Genomic DNA, 16,123 nt, shown 5'->3' with positions numbered 1-16,123 from the left:
CTTTGGTGTTGATGATCCTTCTTCATACAGTGGAACCTCCCAAAACCGAACCTTCTCAAAACCGATCACCTCTAGAAACCGAACATGGATGTCATGTACGGAATGAATTCCTCTTTATTAATAGTATATAAAACTTCCCAAAACCGATCCCTCCCAATTCCGAATACCGGACCGATTTTGAGATCGGAATAGTCAAATATAACTAAAATACACTTCTGAAAACCGGCCTTACCTGAGCGACACCGATAGATTGCATTGAGGTCTGATCAACCGACCGTGAAATACACACGTACCTGTACCATAGTTGTTGCATGCCATGTCCTGGGGCGTGTATACAGATGTGAAGGCTATAGGTACACGGTAATTATACCCGAGATGGTGGTGTAATTATTTAATCATGCCTATTGTTTAGATATCTAACGAAGGTCTACCATGTGCACACGGTTTGTTTACTGTAGGAAAACAAGCAGAGCTAGTAACAAAGAGAAAGTTTCGTATTCAAATCACACGTTTTTTTTTATTTACATATGTAGTTGTCGGATAACGTAAATTATCTGTATGAAGAAGCCGAAGCCTTGTATTGTTTTAGAAAATGACTATGTCATATAATGACCGGCATCGACTGATCATCATGTAATTAGACCATATAATTTGATTCTTGACGTAACCGGAAGCGATCGGTCATATGTAGGTTGCAGACGAGAACATCCCCAAGAACATTCACGCAACTAACTAACTAAACTACGTTTATAAGCGGTAACAAAGTCAAGTTTGCTGTAATCCATTCCTTTTAAACGTATGATTCTCTCTTTTGTGATAACATTCACATTAACAATCAATATCGGTCGGTTTTAACGAACACTAGGCATACATGCGGTGCACTAATGTAAAAAAACTACTTCCGATTGATTAAATCCGGATCGTGATGATCGGTATTCGGTTCACTTCTCCAAACCGAACCCTCTCTAAACCGGCCGAAATTATATGCACCGACCATGATCGGTTTCGGGAGGTTCCACTATACTTGTATTTCTACACCATTTATGGAGCGCTGTTTGAATACTCCGGTATCCACTTTGGATCCCTCTGTCGATACATCTTACCATTATGAAATACCTACAGGACGTTGAAAACCTCCGCCTTCTATTTAATGTTATTAAAAGAATACAAAACTATTGGGCCCAGAGGGCCTCCTGCCCCCTCCCTGAGCCAAAAATTTATACAAGTTCTGTTCCCCTTTATATGGCCAAATTTGGTTACAATCCATGCAGAACTCTAGGACAAGTAGCGATTTATAGGATTTACCTCTATTTCCCCTATTGGGCCCCGCCCCTCCTGCCCCCGGGAGGTCAGAGCCAAAATTTATACAAGTTCTGTTCCCCTTCTCTCCCAAGGATGTTTGTGGCCAAATTTGGTTACAATCCATGTAGAAACTCTAGGACAAGTAGCGATTTATAGGATTTACCTCTATTACCCATATTGGGCCCCGCCCCTCCTGCCCCCGGGGGGTCAGAGCCAAAATTTATACAAGTTCTGTTCCCATTCCCCCAAGGATGTTTGTGGCCAAATTTGTTTACAATCCATGCAGAACTCTAGGACAAGTAGCAATTTATAGGATTTACCTCTATTTCCCCTATTGGGCCACGCCCCTCCTGCCTCCGTGGGGTCAGAGCCACAAATCTATACAGTTCTGTTTCCCTTCCCTCAAGGATGTTTGTGGCCAAATTTGGTTACAATCCATGTAGAACTCTAGGACAAGTAACGATTTACAGGATTTACCTCTATTACCCCTATTGGGCCCTTGCCCCTCCTGCCCCCGGGGGGTCAGAGCCAAAAAATTTATACAAGTTCTGTTCCCATTCCCCACGGCTGCTTGTGGACAAATTTGGTTACAATCCATAGTAGAACTCTAGGACAAGTAGTGATTTATGGGATTTAACCTCTATTTCCCCTATTGGGCCCCGCCCCTCCTGCCCCCGGGGGTCAGAGCCAAAATTTATACAAGTTCTGTTCCCCTTCCCCCAAGGATGTTTGTGGCCAAATTTGGTTACAATCCATGCAGAACTCCAAGACAAGTAGCGATTTATAGGATTTACCTCTATTATCCCTATTGGGCCCTGCCCCTCCTGCCCCTGGGGGGTCAGAGCCAAAATTTATACAAGTTCTGTTCCCCTTCACCCAAGGATGTTTGTGGCCAAATTTGGTCACAATCCATGTGGAGGAACTCTATGACAAGTATCGATTTACTTTGCCTGTCGGTTATAACCGTTGACCAAAATCAATGATGTTGTAATACCTCGGTTTGTTGGAGCGACAGTATTATCCAATTGGTTGAGTTGGTTCTGTCAAATGTATGAGGGGCGGGGTTTAGATAGCCTACCGACGTCGGCACGATAGAGCAACGAGGTAGGGCGGAAGTTTATCTGACAATGTTTCTAGAGGTTTGAAAGGCGAAAATGACTGCGCGTCCTGATAAAAACACGTGTGTGGACGATCTTTTGCTAACGGACGGTACTGACGGACGACGGCAAACTTAGTAAGTGAATTACGTTCGATCTTTCAGTATAAACTAAATGGAATATCTTTTTCATGAGATAAGTTAAAAAAAACAACTGATGTTACGTACGAGAGAGAGGTTGTCACAAGATTATAAAGAATGTGACTGCACGTGGGACATTTAACCCAGCTACCTGTTTATCGGAACCCAAGCAAAATTACCAACGAAGTCTTAAGTTTATAGAATAAATAAAATCCGTAGTGAATTAAAAGTACTTTGATATTTAAGAAGTTGATTGATAAAGAAACAAACAGAGGTAAACTTACCGCGAGGTGGGCCTCACGGCAGCCATTACGTTGTTCTCGAAGTAGCCTAACAGGTAGCTAACGTTTGTGTGACGCACATTTCCCTACCGTGAATTATGCTAGCGATGACGCAAAAAGTTATCCAGTCTATCCTGGCTGAAACACGGACAGCAGCTCTTGAAAACCACGTTATCGCATTTAATGCCAGAGATTTCTTTGAAGAAACGTCTGTTGTAAAAACTGCGGGTAGGCCTAATAGAAAGTATGGACACATCCTGCAGTTCTTTTGGACAGGGTAATACCCGATGAGTTCAGGATAGATCTAGTTCTTATGAGTACGGTAATACCCGATGAGTTCAGGATAGATCTATCACACGAGGGTCACACATATCACACTATATAAGCCACGCCCCCACCAAACCAATCAACTCGCGTTTAGCATTATATTGTAACCCATTATGCAATAGTATTGTGCAAGTTGCACGGCGAGTTACATCACTGTCATCATCAACGGTTAGACCGACACTACAGTAAATTCAAATGTTGACAGACGGACGACGGACGCCGCGCCATGACATAAGCTCACCGGCCCTTCGGGCCAGGTGAGCTAAAAACTGAATTGCATTTCTAATAGAAAGTTTTTTTCCCCGCTCAATTTTATTTATTCAAAACGGTTTAATAAGACTTTGCCCTAAAGAAATTTCATTTTACTTTTCCAATTCCTATTTTTCAATATACAGCTACATTTGTAGATATCAAATTTTGACTTTCAGAGGAAGAAGTTACAAACTTCTAAGAATTTTTTTAAAATAAAAAGTTTCATTGCTAATTGTCTTTATTGAATAATTAATTTCAATTCTACCTTCATCTCGCTGAAGGCTAGACCCAATTACAGCCCCTGACATTAGGCCTAAAGGATGCGGGACCTATACTTACACCTCTGTGGACCAGGGCCACCATCCTCATCCACATCCATCGCCTCAAAATCCTCAACACCACTCCTTGTTGGGCCATCTGTAAATATATATTTTAACTATGAGTAAAACAGGGGAGGCAAGAATTAGATTTTGCATTTTAAAGGGACAATTCACTCAGGCTAATTCTTTTACATAACAAAGAAGCAAAATATGGCATAAATGTATTGTTCTACATTTCTTATGAAACATATAACATAAAATATTTACAAATTCCACATCAAAGTTTAGTATTTTAATTAATATCGTTGAAATATCAAATCGTTGATCAATACGATTAAGCAGGTACAATATGGACGCTGTACCCATACCCGAGCCAAAGTCAGGCACATTAAACAAATAAACTACATAACCACTGAGAAGGTGATAAAATGATTTTTAGGCAAGACAATTCACCTTATAAGGTTAACACACTACTGTCAGAGCGATTTAAGCAGTTCTAGACAAAAGTTGCATTACTCTACGAGCAAGGGACAGGGTTCGGCATACAAGAAGTTCGACCACAATGTGTAATGGCGGACAGCGAGCGAGTTTGAACATCTACACATATGTCACAACCATGGACTTTTCAGGCATATCACAGTAAAACCGACCAATCTAATTTCCATTAGAACTGGGTTTTTTCCGATATATGTACAAATTTTCATGTTCTCTTAGACTGAATTGTCCCTTTAAGTATTTCCAGTGTCAAAATATACTGATCTATGTAAACCATCTAAATAGAGGGAGTTGTGATGAAAAATTAATGGGAGGGTGCTGTAGCTTATTACCAGGCATCAAAACCTTTAAGGAGTTAAGGTGTCTTATAAAAGCCACAAGATTATAACAAACTCACAGACGGCGAGACTAGTATATTTCTCAAGAGACTGACATTTGACCTGTCTTTGGTAAGGTTCACAAAAATTTAGATTGATGCATCATGCTTTACCTCATTGAGAAACACCCTAATTTCCATCCTATTACCACAACTGTACAAATTATAATCAAAGATAGGAAAATACATTATGAAATATACCACCATCAAATTCTTTTATGACATATACCTGAGCCAAATCCTCTTCCTTTCCGCTTCTTTGCCTTTTCTTTTAGCTTCTGTAACCCCTCTAAAAAGAAATCATAATTACATAAGTGTACATGTTTGTTTGTTTGATTAATTAACGTCCTATTGACAGTTAGGGTCATGTAAGGACGGTCTCCCATGTCTGTTGTGTGTATGTTGTGAGAGGTGCGTGTTTTGGGAGACTGCGGTATGTTAACACCAACTAAATTTGTATATATTGTTAACTCATTTACCCCTAGATGCTTTTGAACTCTTCTTCAAAGGCTGGAATATTTCAGTATGAACTTTCGAGGGGGGGGGGGGGGGAGTGAGATTGCTAAATCCTCATTGTATAACACATGACCCGTATAATGTTGCTAGTACAGGGTTTCTCACAATGTTTTTTAATAGATGGTTAAAAATTAATAATAGGTGGTTGGTAGCCGCAGGCCCCATAGTGGCCAATATTTATTTCTTACGAAAATAGCCGGTTGTAAACTAGGAAATAGACGGCCGTTTTTGCCGGCAACCAGCTTTTAACGAGAACTCTGTAGTAAAATGTCTATGCTATATATATGTTAAATATAGTGTTTGTAATAAGTTATCTTCGGAAGTTGCATGGTTATTGATTTATGGGATAAATATTTTGAGTATAGAGTCAAAATGTAATTGTCCCAGGACTCAATCCTTTGACTATAAATAAGAAAAGTAATAGACAAGTGCATTCGATATGTGAGCTAAGCAGTTTGCAGTAAATAAGTTAAAAGTACATTTATAACGTTTATAATTAAATGAAGTCATTATGCTCCTGATGTTGATGGATTCTTAGTATGTTATTAGCCCGAGATACTCTGGCCCTGACACCAGACTTAGACATTATGACAGATAGACGTCTGGTTTAGGGCCAGAGCGCAGTAGTATGTTATATGTTGAAGCAGGCAAACTAAGAAGTTTGAAAAAGACTGAATAAATGTGCAGTGTTTTTGTTCTTGACTACATGCTTGACCCTTTCTTCAATGCCCAAATTAATGTGCAATAATGGGGAGGATCGATGGTGTGTATATCACTATATGGCAGAAACAATAATCAATCACTTTTTGTTTCCTTTCATGATTTCAAGAAAATGTGACTTGTTTTGGTCACCGGCAAAAGTAGCAGTTTGAATTATTATGCATATTCGAATAAAACAAAGGCCAAACGACCATTCTAACGGAAGAATAGATTTCTTGCCATTAACAGTCACACAGAAATTCGTGAAATTCTTACGATCGCCTTCCTCGTCGACCTCAAACTCATCTCCTCCTTCTTGTAAATCTAAAACATCCGCCATCTTTGTTTGAGCCGCGTGTGTGATTAGAGTGGCGCCACAGGGGAAGTAACTCTTCTTCTTCTTTGGTTTTTAGGTGAGGTGATCGGCTCAGTGGCGTGGGGGAAGGGGTTATATACAGTACCAGGGGCGTAGGAAGCGGGGGGCAGGGGGGCAACTGCCCCCCCCCGTTCCCCAGGACGGGGGACAAACATGTCTTTTTGCCCCCCCCCATTTTCGCCGACTGAAATGTTCTAAATATGCATATTTGAAAGAAAAAAAGGTCCTCCTGCACAATTTTTATACTTCATTCTAAAAAAATTTCCGCTGCGCGGCGCATTTCCTAAAACGTTCAAGCACATAATGTTCAAACCTTTAATAGTAATAATTCAATACACATGAACTACACTAAAAAATGTCCATTAAGGGATTCTACGTACTGCATTTGTATTGAGTTACAAAACAATGTGCTGATGGTGTGAAACCGGTATGTTCAGATCAAGCAGGGCTGCACAAAGATATGACGACACAATTATCACAATTATCATTTCTAAATGCAGGTTACTTTAAATCGAAAAAATACCATGGTAAGAACGCTTTAAAATCATCAAAATGCATCTTAGCCATTCTAAAATCGTAATATTTTTTCCCCGGGGAAGACCCCCGAACCTCCCAAACACCAAAATCTTGCGCTTTCGGGCGCTCGCAAAATCATCAAAAATACATTGTAAAACTCATATCAGCCATTCTAAATCGTAATATTTTTCCCGGGGGTCGACCCCCAGACCCCAAAATCTTGTGCCTTCGGCGCTCACACGCTAATTTGGGCCAGTTTTTCGTATTCGTTAATTTCTTTTTAGCGACCCCACTTTCTAGAAATGTTGTACAAGGATTATATTAATGATATATGAAAAAAGTATAATAAAGTATAGATGGTTGTGTATATATAATAGCCACAGCAGGTAGGGCATTAGATTTGTTCCTACTGACTGCCCCTATGCCATGATCGGTAAAAGGCGACTAAATTTATGGATCTTTTCTTTTCTCTTCTTTCCTAAATCACAATTAATCTTTCCTAATGCCTCCCTGAGCACCGTGTCACTTTTTGGCCTTGAGTTGGAGCGTTTCGCCCCTGGTGAGGAAGGCTCTGGGGTTTCTGTTTCCCTAGCCGCGACCACACCAAAGTCTTTAAAGAGTGTAGTTTCTACTCCTGTGAAATATAGCACTATAAAAAGGGCAACAGTCTCCTCCTGTAGGTGCGGCGGGGGGGGGGGGGGGGGGGGGGGGGGGGGGGGGGGGGGGTGGGTGAAATACAAAATATTGAGGACCTTTGCCCCCGCCCATTACGTTTCATCTTCCTACGCCACTGAGTACTCTAGCTGATTTCATTGCATACCTTTTAGGAATGGGAGGATAGATCTTTAACTTTTGTAATGCTCTAGGGGGAATATTAAGTTAAGAAATTCCTAAAATTTAAAGAATGTTCGTGAAACTGGGCCCAGAACTGTACCAGAAACATATATACATATAATAATATATGTTTCTGATTGTACTGAATAATGTTTTCAGTAATGTTTTAACTGTCCAAAAATTAATGCCAATAAATGTGATCGAGTAAATCGGTAAAATACTGTTTTAAAGAACACATAATACACCGAAACTACTGAAACTCATATTTATGTCAAATATTGTAATTGGTTGTAAATGAAATTTTTCGGTCGATCGATAAAACGCATATATGCACGCATAAACGAACGAAAGAACAAACAACATATATATAAAATGAAAATTAGCAAATAAATCAGTCTGCCACCAAATAAGCCATGGAAAAGTTGATATGAAATAATGACTCATCGATACCATAGACAACTATACTATTCACACTGATCACGTTGCAGGACAACACTAAAGAGGCTACACCAATGGTATTTTTTATTTCATTTATATAAAAATCAGGAACAGACAAAAATCATTTTATATGTAATTTTGTGTTCATTAGACACATATATGCACAATTGAAATTTTGTTCATGTAAAATAATTTAAATGGTGATTATCGTTTATGCTCTGTCGGCGGTGGAGCATCTTTAACTTAGAACATTTGGCCCGATGCCGACGGCAGGGTGATCCCATAAGACCCCCTCTCTTCGTTGAAGAATTTTAAGCGAACTAAAATAGAAAAAATAATTTCAAATAAATTAAAAATAAGGATAATAAGACAATTTCAGTATCATCACTTTTTTTTGCAATAACTTTAAAGCATATTTTTCAATTTCGCGTATTTATTTGGCATGTCGACATTTATGGAACATCGTGATTATGAGAGAATTACAATTCGTGATTATGATTCTAATAAGTCATTTTGTTTACAAATGATGCTCCAAATTCGGGGGCCGCAGTGGCCGAGTGGTTAAGATGTCCCGACATATTACCACAAGCCCTCCACCTCTGGGAAGCGGGTTCGAATCCCATGTGGGGCAGTTGCCAGGTACTGACCACTGGCCGGTGGTTTTTCTCCGGGTACTCCGGCTTTCCTCCACCAACAAACCTGGCACGTCCTTACATGACCCTGGCTGTAAATAGGACGTAAAAAATAAACAAACCAAATCCAAATTCGGTTGTCATTGAAGCGCCATTTTGTTTTTTAAGATACTCATAGATTTACAGAAACTATTTCGGCATCGATGATTTTTTTTTTCGAAACTTGAAAAGCATTGAGCGCGATCTTGCACACAAAAATGCTCCTCAGTAAAACGGGGTTCTATACACTCTGGTGCCATTTCGTTGAAAAATAATGCTAAAATAGATGACAGACCATAATTGCACAATATTCCCTCAGTAAAACCTACATCAAAATCAAATCGGAAATGGTTTTTAGCTCACCTGGCCCGAAGGGCCGGTGAGCTTATGTCATGGCGCGGTCGTCCGTTCGTCCGTCCCGTCCGTCGTCCGTCCGTCCGTCCGTCCGTCAACATTTCCTTTAAATCGCTACTAGTCATAGAGTTCTGCATGGATTGTAACCAAATTTGGCCACAAACATCCTTGGTGGAAGGGGAAACAGAACCTGTATAAATTTTGGCTCTGGTCCCCCGGGGGCAGGAGGGGCGGGGCCCAATAGGGGAAATAGAGGTAAATCCTTTAAATCGCTACTAGTCATAGAGTTTCTGAATGGAATGTAACTAAATTTGGCCACAAACATCCTTGGGGGAAGGGGAACAGAACTTGTATAAATTTTGGCTCTCTGACCCTCCAGGGGCAGGAGGGGCGGGGCCCAATAGGGGAAATAGAGGTAAATCCTTTAAATCGCTTCTTGTCATAGAGCTCTGAATGGAATGTAACCAGATTTGGCCCACAAACATCCTTTGGGGAAGGGGAACAGAACTTGTATAAATTTTGGCTCTGGTCTCCCGGGGGCAGGAGGGGCGGGGCCCAATAGGGGAAATAGAGGTAAATCCTTTAAATCGCTACTTGTCGTAGAGTTCTGAATGGAATGTAACTAAATTTGGCCACAAACATCCTTGGGGAAGGGGAACAGAACTTGTATAAATTTTGGCTCTGACCCCCCGGGGGCAGGAGGGGCGGGGGGCCCAATAGGGGTAATAGAGGTAAATGCTTTAAATCGCTTCTTGTCATAGAGCTCTGAATGGAATGTAACCAAAATTTGGCCACAAACATCCTTGGGGGAAGGGGAATAGAACTTTGTATAAATTTTGGCTCTGGTCCCCCGGGGGGCAGGAGGGGCGGGGCCCAATAGGGGAAATAGAGGTAAATCCTTTAAATCGCTACTAGTCATAGAGTTCTGAATGGAATGTAACCAAATTTGGCCACAAACATCCTTGGGGGAGGGGGAACAGAGTTTGTATAAATTTTGGCTCTGACCCCCCGGGGGCAGGAGGGGCGGGGCCCAATAATGGAAATAGAGGTAAATCCTTTAAATCTCTACTTGTCCTAGAGCTCTACATGAATTGTAATCAAATTTGGCCACAAACATCCTTGGGGAAGGGGAACAGAACTTGTATAAATTTTGGCTCTGATCCCTCAGGGCAGAAGGGGCTTGGCCCAATAGGGGAAATAGAGGTAAATCCTTTAAATCACTTCTTGTCATAGAGTTCTGAATGGAATGTAACCAAATTTGGCCACAAACATCCTTTGGGGAAGGGGAACAGAACTTGTATAAATTTTGGCTCTGGTCCCCCGGGGGTAGGAGGGGCGGGGCCCAATAGGGGTAATAGAGGTAAATCCTTTAAATCGCTACTTGTCATAGAGTTCTGAATGGAATGTAACTAAATTTGGCCACAAACATCCTTGGGGGAAGGGGAACAGAACTTGTATAAATTTTGGCTCTGACCCCCGGGGCAGGAGGGGCGGGGCCCAATAGTGGTAATAGTGGTAAATCCTTTAAATCGCTTCTTGTCATAGAGCTCTGAATGGAATGTAACCAAATTTGGCCACAAACATCCTTGGGGGAAGGGGAATAGAACTTGTATAAATTTTGGCTCTGGTCCCCCGGGGGCAGGAGGGGCGGGGCCCAATAGGGGAAATAGAGGTAAATCCTTTAAATCGCTACTAGTCATAGAGCTCTGAATGGAATGTAACCAAATTTGGCCACAAACATCCTTGGGGGAGGGGGAACAGAGTTTGTATAAAATTTTGGCTCTAACCCCCCGGGGGCAGGAGGGGCGGGGCCCAATAGTGGAAATAGAGGTAAATCCTTTAAATCTCTACTTGTCCTAGAGCTCTACATGAATTGTAATCAAATTTGGCCACAAACATCCTTGGGGAAGGGGAACAGAACTTGTATAAATTTTGGCTCTGATCCCTCAGGGGCAGGAGGGGCTTGGCCCAATAGGGGAAATAGAGGTAAATCCTTTAAATCACTACTTGTCATAGAGTTCTGAATGGAATGTAACCAAATTTGGCCACAAACATCCTTTGGGGAAGGGGAACAGAACTTGTATAAATTTTGGCTCTGGTCCCCCGGGGTAGGAGGGGCGGGGCCCAATAGGGGTAATAGAGGTAAATCCTTTAAATCGCTACTAGTCATAGAGTTCTGAATGGAATGTAACCAAATTTGGCCACAGACATCCTTTGGGGAAGGGGAACAGAACTTGTATAAATTTTGGCTCTGACCCCCTGGGGGCAGGAGGGGTGGGGCCCAATAGGGGAAATAGAGGTAAATCCTTTAAATCGCTACTAGTCATAGAGTTCTGCATGGATTGTAACCGAATTTGGCCACAAACATCCTTGGGGGAAGGGAAACAGAACTTGTATAAATTTTGACTCTGGCCCCCCGAGGGCAGGATGGATGGGGCCCAATAGGGGAAATAGAGGTAAATCCTATAAATCACTTCTTGTCCTAGAGTTTTGTTTGGATTGTGACCAAATTTGGCCATAAACATCCTTGGAAGAAGGGGAACAGAACTTGTATAAATTTTGGCTCTGACCCCCTGGGGGCGGGAGGGTGGGGCCCAATAGGGGATTTAGAGGTTAATATTAAAATTCCTTCAGAAAAGAAAACAATGAACCTGTATTCAGAACATTACTTGGCATTAATTTTGTTTTGAGTCGCAAAAATTATTTACTTTAATACCGTTAATACTACGCTAATTATCTCTTTCAGAACAACTTGATTAAAATAAATTAAATGTTAATTTTCATAACGCGGGTCTTCTTATGTTTTCCGCCGTCGTCCTAAATACCGCGCGTTAGTTGACTGTCACTGCGCCAGACTGGAAACCATCAAAATGAATATTCACTGTTAAAATAGATTACACAGGAAATCTTGCATTTGTTTGGTGTCGTAGCTTCATCTTGGACCATCCATATATATTTTCATACGTTGTTATTGGGTTTTTTTTTAAAGATTTTTTTTCGGAAAGGTAGTGGAGTGGGCCTAACAAATTCCCCATAATATGGCGATCATTTTGGTGCCATCTTGAATCAAAATATTTTAAATCTTTTAAAGCACAATTATTTTATTACACTTTCGGTGACTTAAAGTCATACAAGAAATGACAGTGCGTGTGCTAGTATACATGTACTAAGAAAATGATAGACACTCTTGTTGCCTTAATTTCATTATATGATCGACATATTAGGTCTTTAATTAATCAACCAATATAAAACACAATTACTAATATATAACATTTTATTTATTATTATATAATATTTTATATATTTATAATATTATAATATAATATATTTATGATATATATGTGTAACTCATAGAGAGAGGAATATCTAAATACCAGCTTGTTTTTATAACTATGTCGCTGAACACAATTACTTGTCTCCTGAAGAACAGCGGCAGCTGGGAAAACGTTAGAGATCGATCGCAGATTTGTTTTAGTTCTGGTATTTTTTCTATATATATATAACTCAACGACCTTCCTCTAGTACTTTCGCCATTTCATGATGGCTCTTCGGGAATGTTAAAACATTCCTGAAGAACCATCATGAAATGGCGAAAGTATATATATATTCAAATCTACATGGACACGTACTTTTTTCTTAGTATATATATAAGTATGTAACACATAGAGAGAGGAATATCTATAGAGTCAAATGCCTGTGGACACAGCTTGTTTTTATACCTAAGTCGCTGATTACTGTTATAAAATTCTCTCCCGCATAAGTCCAGACTTTACAGTCACAAAATAGGCTTTGATCAACAAGTAATTGTGTGTTTTATTAGTTTACGAACAGTATGACGTATGGCGACTTTTAAAGTCGTAAATATTATAATGGTTCACTTACGCCAAGTCCTGCCAGTCCGTGAGCTTACGTAAACCATGTACTTAGTGACACCATAGCGGACACCAACCGATATAGTCCAGTTTAGAACCTATAGGTAATTTATATAATTCGTACGCAGAACCACAGGGACCGGAGCCGGAGTCAATTTGGACCCACCAGAGTGTCCATAGACCATTTTTAGAAGTTTAATATATAATGTCATACGTAGAATACGAGTTTACCGATTTTCGTTCTAAGCCCAAATAACGTCGAAAAATTGTCAAAATTTTCTGATGTTATAATTATTCTTAAGAAACTTTTTGTTTCGGAAAGGTATAGTGGGCCTTTAAGTCAATTTGTTAAGCACATCTTGTACAAATTATACACGTTTATAATTTAACAAAGTTTGACTAGTACAACCACTCCAATATCCTTGATATTTTATTGACCATATCAGATTAGGTTTTAATGTCATATTCCTCCATGAAAATGCAGACATTTACATTCCTAGACCGACTTACAGTGGACATTATGGCTTCTCGTCTTTAAAATCACAATTAAGATTTTGATTATTGCCCTCTTGTAATTATGGAGACGATTATCAAGATTTAAATTTATCTTTACGTCCGACAGTCAAGGTCACAAAGATTCTACAACATATTTGTGTCAAAGAAAAAATGTGGATAGTAAAAAGAGTATTGTATACGATTACATATGTTTTAAGATATAGGACACTGATAAAGTTAAAATGGACATCCAGTATTTATGTTCGATCACGATCATATATGGTGTAGCCTGAATTGGCCACCATGCAGTCTCTAGAGTATTGAAAAAAAAATCACTAAATTTGACTTGATTATTTTTGTCTCTACTACATGTCTGATCGTAAGTTTCAAACAAGGACGTATATGAGAAGGATAAGTCACACTGGGTTTTGGTGGAGTACAAGGCAGGAGCTTTTGTGTTTGTGCAGTGACCGTGACGTTGGTCGACAGCTGATTTTCCTTTGATATCCGCCGGCGCGGCCTTTGATGTAGCTTGCAGGTGCGAGGGTTACCGTCTTACTTTCTGAAGCTGGCCGTCATTTCATGAGCTGTCGTATTTTTTTTAACGAAAATTAAGACATATCCTCTAAATCTTCTGTCCTTAAATCAAGTTATAAACGTTGTGATACTTAATAAACTTTACAGTGGTGTTTCGTTTGACTCGATAAGACAAGTATTTGTTGAGAAACGGTTTTTATTCCCAGTTCATAGGCGTCTCGCTTGGTGTTTAGTATGTAAGGAGACAGTCACGAATCAGTTTCAAACAAGGACGGATATGAAATCCTTGTTTCAAACTAAGGGGAGATAATCAAGTAAAAAAACTGTTGAGAAAGTCATATCAACAACTTACGGTCTAATAGCCAGTCTTTGTGTAGCTCATTTATCTTCTTCTTATTTTATTCACATTGGATCAATTTTCATTTAATTTATTATTATTTCAACTTTGCGTAAAAGGGAAAGATTTATAATTTTTATGTTGTACGTATGTCGAAATGTTCACTCGAAATTCATTTTTTTAAATCGAATAATGGGATTATCCAGTTTAGCATAATTTCCCATTATTAGTTCTGTTTGATTTATATAGCTAATTCTCAGATTATAACGATAGTCTAAAACACCAATTTTTTTAGCTTTCCTGTATAGATCTATGTTAGTATTTCCCTTTATAGCTATATTGACCGACGCAGGGAAACATAAGACGACCCGCGTTATGGAAAAATAAAATAAAATTATATGTACATTTATTTAGAATTGTTCTTGAAGTGATGATAAGTGTAGTATTATCGATGAGCTAATAACTTTGACTCGTCCTTTAGGAATACACAAAGTTATCAAACTCATTTTACAGTTAAAAATTAAAATCCGTTTCGGTAAGGTAAAGGGTCTTTAACCAATCTAACTCCGTGTCACTTCATGTTGCAATCGCCTTACCTTAGCCTTCTCTGGCAGTTAAAAAAGAGACAATTATTTTTCTGGCTTTAATATTGAAATGGGTTTAAAGTTTGGCGTCAAAGCATTTATTGTCATATCCTTTGGATTTCAATTTATTCACAGAGTCGTTTAATTGCTGTAGTACATGGTTACATAAATGTTTGATAAAATGAAATACAAACATTATAATTATGAAATGAAATTTGTCATTATATCTTTCTTTAATCATTTTTCCCCCCCATTTTCCTGTATCTAGTATATTTTAGATAAAAACATATGATTTTTACACACACCAGACAATATTCCAACGTTATGTTTTATCTAAAAGACATAATAGCAATAAATGATTTTTTTTACTGAATATGATAATTGAATATAATGGTGCTGGTGCATGTTTTTTTTTTTTTTTTTTTTTTTTTAAATTCTAATTTTCATTTTCTGACGTTTAAGATAATATGTTCAGTTCCTTTGAACAAGAAAAACTTTAAATATCAACTTGGTAATCTTAAAATCTTAGTAAGATTAATGGGACAAGTTTTATATTTTCTTGAATACATTCCTGTTATTAGTATTCGGAAGGTATGTACCGTACATTTAGGGTGACACAATCTTGTAATTAAATCAAAATTAAATAAATAATGCCATTTGAATAATTTCTTATAACGTTTTCACGTATAACGGCCGGTAGTCATTTTATATACAAATAATTAATTTTCTCTTTGTTTCTGGCTTTCTGATTGGCCTATTCATTTTTTTCATTCCACGATGAAAAAAAAAATCCGAGAATGGCGTGGAAAACCCGGCGTTATCGTGACGTCACAATAGAAACATTGACGTTGCATTTAAGCATTGAAGTCACTATTTTTAATTATTTTTTCCAAATCAATACCCAACGTCAATGTTTCTATTGTGACGTCACGATAACGTCGGGTTTCCGCGCCATTCTCGGATATTTTCTTTCATCGTGGAATAAAAAAAATGAATAGGCCAATCAGAAAGCCAGAAACAAAGAGAAAATTAATTATATTGATTCGGAAAAATAATCCCTTGGAAAAAATCAATGGAATCATACGTGTAAACGTATTTCATTTTATAAAGTAGCCTGGAAAAGTTTGCAAACAAAATTTCTTTCATACCCCGATGAAATAAAAAAATAGTGACTTAATGCTTAAATAGTTTCTGCTAAAAGTAACAATATTTAATTGAAACAATTTGCAACGAAGTTTTAAGTACATATGTACTGTGTACAATGTATGACTTTTATTTATTGTTATACTTTGTTCACTATAAGT

General features: G+C 38.7%; 1 long non-coding RNA gene across 1 annotated transcript; it reads right to left on the bottom strand.

Moving 5' to 3' along the window:
* Positions 1–3,726: 3,726 nt before the first annotated feature.
* Positions 3,727–6,234, bottom strand: LOC138332741 (uncharacterized). The gene is made up of 3 exons (XR_011209862.1): positions 6,082–6,234; positions 4,820–4,879; positions 3,727–3,816 (listed from the first exon to the last, which is right to left on the bottom strand). It is a non-coding gene; the product is annotated as an uncharacterized lncRNA (long non-coding RNA).
* Between the last annotated feature and the right edge of the window lie 9,889 nt (positions 6,235–16,123).

The sequence above is a fragment of the Argopecten irradians genome, chromosome 10, assembly GCF_041381155.1.
Source record: "Argopecten irradians isolate NY chromosome 10, Ai_NY, whole genome shotgun sequence".
Taxonomy (NCBI): domain Eukaryota; kingdom Metazoa; phylum Mollusca; class Bivalvia; order Pectinida; family Pectinidae; genus Argopecten; species Argopecten irradians.
This window is presented reverse-complemented; position numbering and strand designations above follow the sequence as displayed.